The following is an 8390-nucleotide window of genomic DNA, read 5'->3' as shown; positions in this document are numbered from 1 at the left end:
CAAAGGACAGCGCGGTACGGGTGGGTGAGTGATTGATGCCGGGCCCTCGCACCCCACAGCTGTTGCCACAAAATCCGCCGTGAGAGCAAGACAGACCCCGCTGCCCCCAGTGCAGTGGGCTAAGGGGCCATGCGCCCCGCGTTTCCCGCGCCCACCACACGGCCGCACTGGGGGTCGGGGGGGCGCAGTTTCTGCACCATCAGTACCCGGCGACGGGGGCGGGTGTGGCGGTACACAGCTGTGCTTCCCCTCCTCCCCTCAGCCGTGCCTGGGCACCTGCCGTGACAGGACAGAATTGCCTGTGCAGAGGCGCTATGTGGCAGCGCACAGTGCTACCCGTGTGTGTACTTGTACACGTGTACAGTGCCATAGCAGCGGAGTTCAGGGCTCCGGGCAAAGCCCACAGAGGCAGCCCACCCCCGCTCCATGCACAGATCCAGGGGGCACCCCCCATGCCTGCCTGGGAGTGCACACAGAGGCACAAGCCGCCCTTCCCTCATCCCTGTGCCCCCTAAACGAGCCGCTTGCAGTTCCATCCCATGACCCTCCCTCACTGGGCAGTGCCTGTTGGTGCCCCTTTGCTTCAGTGCCTGGGGCAGTCACCCCACTCCGCTACAGCACTGCATGCGTGTGCCCATACACACATCTATAAACACCCAGCCCCTCACACCACAGCTTTTGCCACAAAATCTGCAGTGAGAACATGAGGGGCACCCTGTTCCCTCTTCACCTTGGCACCTACAATGGCAGGTAAGAATGGCCTCTGCAGAGGCAATTGGCAGCAGCTCATAGTGCTTCATGAGTGTGTAATTGTACACCTGTGTGTAAGTATGTGCGCACACACACACTAGCACCATGTGCTGTTGGAAATTACCTTTCCATCTTGATAGTTTTAATTTCTTTTTAAATGTAAGCAGTCTGTGCTGAGGAAGAAAAAGAGCTGTATTTGGCTTGGAGGGCTGAGCTCCACTAACTCCTGTGAACAAACTCACAGCACAGTAGTAAAACTTGTGACCAATCCTCTGTGCCAACTTGCGTAGCAAAATTCAGTTAAATTGTTTACCTAGCTTTAACACATCCTGAAAAGTATACAGCTTTTCCTACATTGAACAGTTTGTGTTGGACTGACAGGCACTAGTAGCCATAAAGTCTGCCCTAGGACAGAGATCCATGGGGCTAAGAAATATAAAGAGGGTGGTCAGCTCATCACCATAACTGCTTCAGGTATTTCCCTTACTGCACAGAGATATGCAATCTTAATTTGAATTGTTTACCCAGGTTTAACGGATCCCAAAATGAGAAACGGAGCAAAGTGGACAATACCTAGTCCCCACTTGCACTGGCAATTGTCCTCCACACAAAGGAATTTGTGTCAGTGAATTGCTTAAATGGGAAGTACATTTAGTCTAAACCAGATCTGGTGCAAGCTAAAAAGAAAAAAAAAAAAGGGGGGGTTACCGTAACAGGCAGAAACAATGCATGCAACCAAGAGTGTCACAATAAGTTCAACTTCCAAAAATCACAAGACTTCCAGGAAACAAAAGTGAAACTAATGATGTAGTAGCTTTGTTGTGTTAAATCCAACATTTGTCAAGGTCAGGCACAAACATTAGGGAGTCACGAATAAGGAAGCAAACATTTAAACACAAATAACTTTTAGACTCTTTTCATTTGCCCTTTTTCAGCCCTTTAAGATAATATTAGTTTAACAACTTTGCAATTATAAGGGAGTTAGAAACTTGTTTAAAAGTGAGAGCATTTCACATGATTACTGGATTCCACAAGCTGGAGGAGAACCCCAGTTGTGTTTCAAGGTTGTGGAAACTACAGGAACTGGCAAGACTGGAAAGAGAATTGAGAAGTGAGACTGCTGAAAGTCTCCATTGGAGCGGTTTACCTGATAGATTAAAATGTCCCTAATTCCCTGCCATTTTAGGTGCCCAAGACATTGGAGGCACTCATTCTTCTCACTAGAGATTTTTTGTGGCTGTAGTTGTGGTGCGCAAGAGGGCCCAGCTAGAACGGATGTCCTTGTGAAAGCTTCTGAACAAATATTGCATGGCTGGTTGCAGCCACAGGGGATTGAACTCAGTGACCTGGGGTCACATCTCATCCTGTAATTCTATGCTTGCATTTTTCATCCTTATTACTATTGAGCAAAAAAAGATATTATTTCATAAATTATTTTTAGCCTGGCACTATTCCTTTTTAGGATCATTGTCATTTGTCTGCTTTTATGAATAGCGTGTCCTGGACTTACCATTCCTAGGAAGTGTTAAGATAGACTGCAGTTGTTTTTCATTGACTGGTTTCTTTAAGATCCTGTTCAGTATAGAGTTCTCTCCCATTCGGCTGTGGGGGACACTTAAAATAGCAGATAACAATGAAAACGATACCGATAATATTCAGTTTCTTTTTTTCATCAAAATATAAGCACATAGCCTACCAGTGTGTCTAGGAAAGCTTTTCTGAAGCCGGTGGCTGCCTGCTTGTGAAGAGCAAGACCCAGGCTGAAATTGAATTTTAGTATAAATGATGAGGTTATGCAGAGCTGCTTTTCCAATTTATTGCAGAAAATTCAATTAAGGAAAAGAGCGATGCATTTAAAGTTAAGTATGAGATACAGTGATTGCTTCTTCCAGTGCCAGTGGGAGTTAAGTACTCAGCACCTCCCACAGTCAGGTCTTGCACAATTTACAGGGGAGCAAAACTTATTGTAAACACTGCTCTCACCAATTATGTTCAGAATTGCTGATTGGCAAGGTTTTACCTTTCTTCAGCAGGAGTTTCCCTGTTACTAAATTTTTGTGGATAAAGCAGCTTTAACATCCACCCTCAGTTTAGGTTTTGTTTGGCAATTATTACTGGTGGCAACTGTTACAGGGACTAGAGCTTTTGAGAGGGAGTCATTATAAAAAGTGGAGTACTCTATAAGTATACCCAGATTTTTAGTTATGTAATAGATCTATTACAGGACTTAAGGTTTTTCCTGTTCTCTTAGTTTTACAGCAGAGGAGAAAACGATTATGCAAGGCAATCATTAAAACTGACTGTGCATCTGCAAAGCTTTACCAGGGGTGCAGAGCTGGCTTTAGGAAAAATGGCACCCTGAGCAAACTTGCTTTTTGGCACTCCTTCCTCCACCTGGCATCCAGCCTCCCCAGTGTCTGACCCCATGGCCCAGCAGAGAACAGCAGCCTAGAGCAGAAGGTGCCAACAGCAGTGCTCAGGCAGAACGGCTTCCCTTTCCGCTCAGAGTCCAGCGAGAAACACTTGAGGCCCAGGGCAGTGATCAAAAGCAGCAGGACACAGCTGGAGAGTGCAGCACAGGCTCCCCAGGTGCCCCACTTAATCCTCTGCCACTTCCCCACCCCTGCTGGAAACCCCCTACTGTCTTAGGATATAAGGATTAGGATTAAAAAATTAATATCCAAAAATATTTAATATAAAAATTTAAAACTATGTAATGCAATTTAATAAGTATTCAAAATATTCAATATAATTGATATTTAAAAACATTTAATATAATTTTGAAAATGATCTGTTTAACCTCTTCTGATCAGGTTAAATCGATAACAACTACTGCTGGGAGCCGCTCCCCAGACCCTTTGACAGGGTGGGAAGGAGGCAGAGGCAAAGCTCACCACATAACACAGCCCACATGAAGCCACAGGCTGGGAGGGAGGGAGCACCTGTGAACAAGTAACTAATTGCTTAATTGACAAATCATTAGGCCACCTGCCCTTTTTTTCTTTAATCTCATAGATTGATGCCACAAAGTTTTGACCTGGTTAAGTGTACTTCCCCCTGTTCTGTTAAGAAGCCTGGGGAGATTAGCAAGATGGGGCGGTCAGTCTTTGAGGCTTGCTCTTTTTGCTGCAGCTGACATCTAGCAGAAAGTGACATTAAGGTACTACAACTACTATGGGTCAATTTGAAGTTTGTTTAAAATTGTAAAAATGCGTTTATGTTTAAATAGTAGAAGTTACTTCTTAAACATGTTGGTGGGTTCTGCATTCAATAAAAAGGGATGGAACAAGACCCCTTCTAAGTACTGTAGTTTTGCATTTTTTGGGTTGCATCTTAACAGGTCTTAATAGCTTGATGTATATACACCTAGATCTGATTTACCAAGCCGTATGACACATGGAGTCCAGTTGAAGTAGCAGTCCAATTTCAGACACATTCTAAAAAAAATCCCACTTACCACACAACACTTACGTTAGAGAAAGGAAAAGATATTTAGGAGGAGGATCGAACCCTTAAACCCTGTCTGGGACTCAACACCTCTCAGGCTTTCTTTCCCATCAACAGATTGAAGAGCAAGAGTATAGTGGAAGAAGAAGAATGGGATGTAATGAGTCCTTGATTCCTCCCATGTCTTCTTTACCAATTACAGCTCTTCTTCAATTTGTTTCCTTCTTACCTATGAAAGTTACCAAAACAATTTCTCAGGTGGATCTAGGATCATTGCCATTTCCTGCAATGTATTCCTGAAATTGTGCTGGTATATTAGCCAATTCTGTACCCTTAGATAGTACATAGGGAAGCAAACAAGTTCTCACCAGAATCCCAGATAATGAGTGGAAAGAAGGAAGTCATCAGCATAGCATAACAACCAGCTGATGGAAGAGAGGCAGGTAAATGATGAATTTGCTGGTTCTGCTGTTTTTTGCTGGAATTCATAGGAAAGTAGGGTTAGAAGGTACCTGAGGAAGTAATGTAGTCTAAACCCTAGCTCAAGGCAGGATCATCTCGGTCTAAACCATTCCACTTAAGTGTTTTTCTAACCCAGGGGGGTGACAATGTTTTTGTGCAAAGTACCAGAAATACCCGCAACTTCAGCTTGTAAGAAGTTGGCATGCCAGGGGAGATGCGGGGCGGAGAGACACAAAGGGCTCAATCCTTGTAGTGGCAGTGTAGCCCCAGCCCCTTCCCTGCTGCCCTATCTGAGGTACGTGGACCAAACAAAATGCCTTCAAGTGCCATGCTCTGGCACCCATTGTGGGGGTCGCCTACCCCATGTCTAACCTGTTCTTAAACTTCTAAGGGTAGAGATCCCACAACCTCTCTTGGTAACCTGTTCTAATGCTTACCCACCCCATAGCAGGAAAATCCTTTTTACTATGCCAGTGGCCTCCAGCAGGCACAGCCCGGGGAAGTGCTGGGAGCTGTGGAGCTGCTGGGCCGCCCCCAGCGCCACAATCCCTGCGCCCACCACGAGCACCCCGGGCTGGGGCCACCAGAGATCACCCGCTGCCCTGAGGGAGGAGGCTTGCCCTGGTGTAGCCCACACTGGGCACAAGCAGAGGGAGGGCTGGTTGTTCACACACACTCAGCTGTGTCAGTGTGGTGAGGCCCAGCTCTCCCCAGAGCCACCTCCACCCCAGGCAGCCTATCCAGCCATCATTTCCATTAACCCATCAGTTCCACTGGCCATTCTAAGACACTTACTCCTTTTCCAATCCCCTTTGGCACCAGAGAATAGCCTGTTGTCATCATCATTATAGCAACCCTTCATGTATTGAAGACTTGGTCAAAACTTCTTTTAGTTTTTTCTTTTTCACACTAAATAGCCTGGAGCTGAAATGTCCAAGTAGCAGCCCTGTTTCATCACAAGACACACCAACTCAGATGTATATCTTCCAGGAAGAGGTGGAGAACAATGACTTGACATTTCATCCACTTCAGAGAGGAACCACAGTCTTGGCTACTGTTCTACAGGATAAGATCAGAAGTCATACTCAGTATAGCTCTTATGCCACAACCTTTTGACCTAGTTATGTGTACTTCCCCCTGTTCTGTTAAGAAGCTTGGGGAGATTAGCAGGTGCTTTAGAAAGGAATGTTAATAAGCCACCTTGGCAGCTGGCATCTTATTCCCTCAGGGTAGTGTATTGAACAGCTGGAGCAATTGGTAGTGACATATAAGGGCTTGTCTAGTGGGACAGCTGGGAAATTAAGGAAACTCAGCCAGAAGTGTGAACTTTACATAAGATAAAGTGAGTTAGGCCACCCTAGGGAGTCTCTCATTCAGATGCATAATAGGCTTAAATCTTTGTAGCTTAATCCTTCCAAGTGAGGAAATGGTTACAAGGCAGTTAAATCAAAATAGTTTAGTTCTTCAGGGAAAGGAGAATGAGCTATGTCCGTATTTAGCTCTTTCATATCCCTGTAACTGTGTGCCCTCATTAGGCATGGCCCAGTAAACTTATTGACAAAAAAGACTCTCATCCTGTAAATGGAATAGTTATGCTAATAAAGTCTCCGGGTAGTCCAGACAAGGATCTTTGGGTAGATGTGATATATTTTATTAGACAAACTAAATACTTGGAAAAAATTGTTCTTTGCAAGCACATCTACCTAAAGAACCTTGTCTGCTTGTGCCTTTAGACCAACATGGCTTGACTTGAGCCTGCATCTTAACAAGCATTAGCAAGGCAGTCCAGTCATGTTAAGCTAATTCAGTTGAGCTAGAAGGATTGAAAAGAACACAACACTTTTTCCCATCAAGACTGGGACATGTTGTGCAGAACAAGGGAGTGGTTTTTAAGAGGAAGGTTGATCTGGTACTCAAGGAAGCTCAGAGCTTAGTTTACTCTTAACCCACCCTGTTGTTTCCTCTCATCGCAGGGTGCTCAAAACCCATGTCTGATTCTGCAGTACTCTCTGGTGACCGACAGTAGACTGAGAGTCAAAGATCATGTGCCAGGTCTTTTGTTAGGTTCTTTGCTTTCATTTCAGCTGAGGGACCAGGCATTTGTTGGACTCATTCATCTTCGTTTTGATAAAGTAGTTCCAAATGTAGATTGTGTTTAACTGTGGCTATCACGTAGATGGGAGCAGGGTAGCAGATGTTGTGCTTCCCCTTTTTCTGGGTTAGGGAGGATAGCTCCTGCATGTCCTTGCTGAATGGTGAAATGTAGAATCACAAGACAGAAAAACTGGGATTTCTGGGGCTCCTAGTCTTCTATACCAGAAGGTGCAGCAGGAGCACTATCATTTAACTGGGGAGGCGGGGGGAGATAAGAACGCACCTGGTTTTGTTTCATCCTTACTTAAATATCCTGTTCCTTTCTAGAGAGAGAAGGGGGGATAGAGGAGACTCCTTGTTTCTAGGGAAAATTTGAATCAAAGATACTACTTTTCCCTTGCCTTGGGGCAAAGCGTTGACCTTGTGAATTCCCTTTTCCCATTTAGCACTCAACATTGGCTTGGGGAGAGTGACTGATGTGTAGTACAAGCCCTGATGGGAATGAGTGAGGATGGAAGATGGAGGGGAAAGAAGCTGGAAGGGATGAGGAGGAGCTAATGTTAGGATCATACTGAAAAACACTAAGTGAAGCAGTAGGAAAAAGACCAGAAATGGCGTGGGACACAGTAACTGTGTAGAAATTGGGGTGCCATGAGACATATCCCTCCATAAGGTGTTTTAAAATCCATCCTTCTTATTTGATATCAGTGGAGATTTTTTAATTCTGTTGAATCCAAACGATAACATTTCTAAGAGTCCAAGTGGACAGCTCCTGGGACAATTTCTCTTCTCCATCCCATCAGGCACACTGCTCTTTTGTTGGCTGGTGGGCTGCCTGACAGCCTTTTCAGCTGCTTTGTTTGCCAGCCTTGTCCCTGTTCTCTTGCCAGAGGGTGATGCAATGCTGCATCAGCATTTGACTTCAATATCTATTGGGTCAATCAGAAAAAAAGCATGGTGCTTTTTCACATTGTGAACTGTTAGATGGACATGGGCCCAGGTCCAGTCATCCAAGACACTAGAAACCTCCAATTTGTTTTGGTCCTTACTGGCAACCATCATCAGGCTTGTTGGTTTAAAATGTTTCCAATAATGTTGCACAAGGACAATCTAAAATTTTACCAGGCTGGGAGTTACATTGCATTAATAACAGAAGGTCATAGAAGATGAGAGGTACCTCACTGCTTGACTAATAAGTTAGAATAGGCTGAGACAATAAGAAAACTTACATTAGCAAGAGAGCTGAGACCAGACCTTAGAACTAGGTTTGAAAGAAATATTTGCCAGTTGAGCTGCCCTTTGGAAACTCTGTCTCCAAGTGAGTTGCTAAATATCTTTCAGCAATGGCATTGGGTGTGGATTCATACCAGTTTCTCTTTTTTCCTAGGTCCTTCTCCTGTTTGCATTTGTTTCTTGTCACTGGCTAGAAATTAATAAACTTTGCTCAAGGAGTGGTTGGTTTTTAGGTTAAAGCAGCCATAGAGTTACTTTGAGACAAAATCTTTATTATCCATTAACTTGGTGACCGTAAATAGCCTCCGAGTTTGCTGATCTTATTGTCTCTCTGACTTCAATGTGTCATATGTCAAGGGTTGAAATTTGACATGTTGAAATATATGATAAGACTGGTGTTTAAC

At 44.5% G+C, this 8390-nt stretch overlaps 1 protein-coding gene across 1 annotated transcript in view; it reads right to left on the bottom strand.

Moving 5' to 3' along the window:
- SLC25A29 (solute carrier family 25 member 29) overlaps window positions 1-1263 on the bottom strand; it is a 10704-nt gene extending 9441 nt beyond the window's left edge. Inside the window, exon 1 of the mRNA XM_019518565.1 lies at window positions 1064-1263. The gene's annotated coding sequence lies outside the window, so the exon portion shown is untranslated. The remainder of the gene's footprint in view (window positions 1-1063) is intronic.
- Between the last annotated feature and the right edge of the window lie 7127 nt (window positions 1264-8390).

The sequence above is a fragment of the Gavialis gangeticus genome, unplaced genomic scaffold (assembly GCF_001723915.1).
Source record: "Gavialis gangeticus isolate Ggan-Ray unplaced genomic scaffold, GavGan_comp1, whole genome shotgun sequence".
NCBI lineage: Eukaryota > Metazoa > Chordata > Crocodylia > Gavialidae > Gavialis > Gavialis gangeticus.
This window is presented reverse-complemented; position numbering and strand designations above follow the sequence as displayed.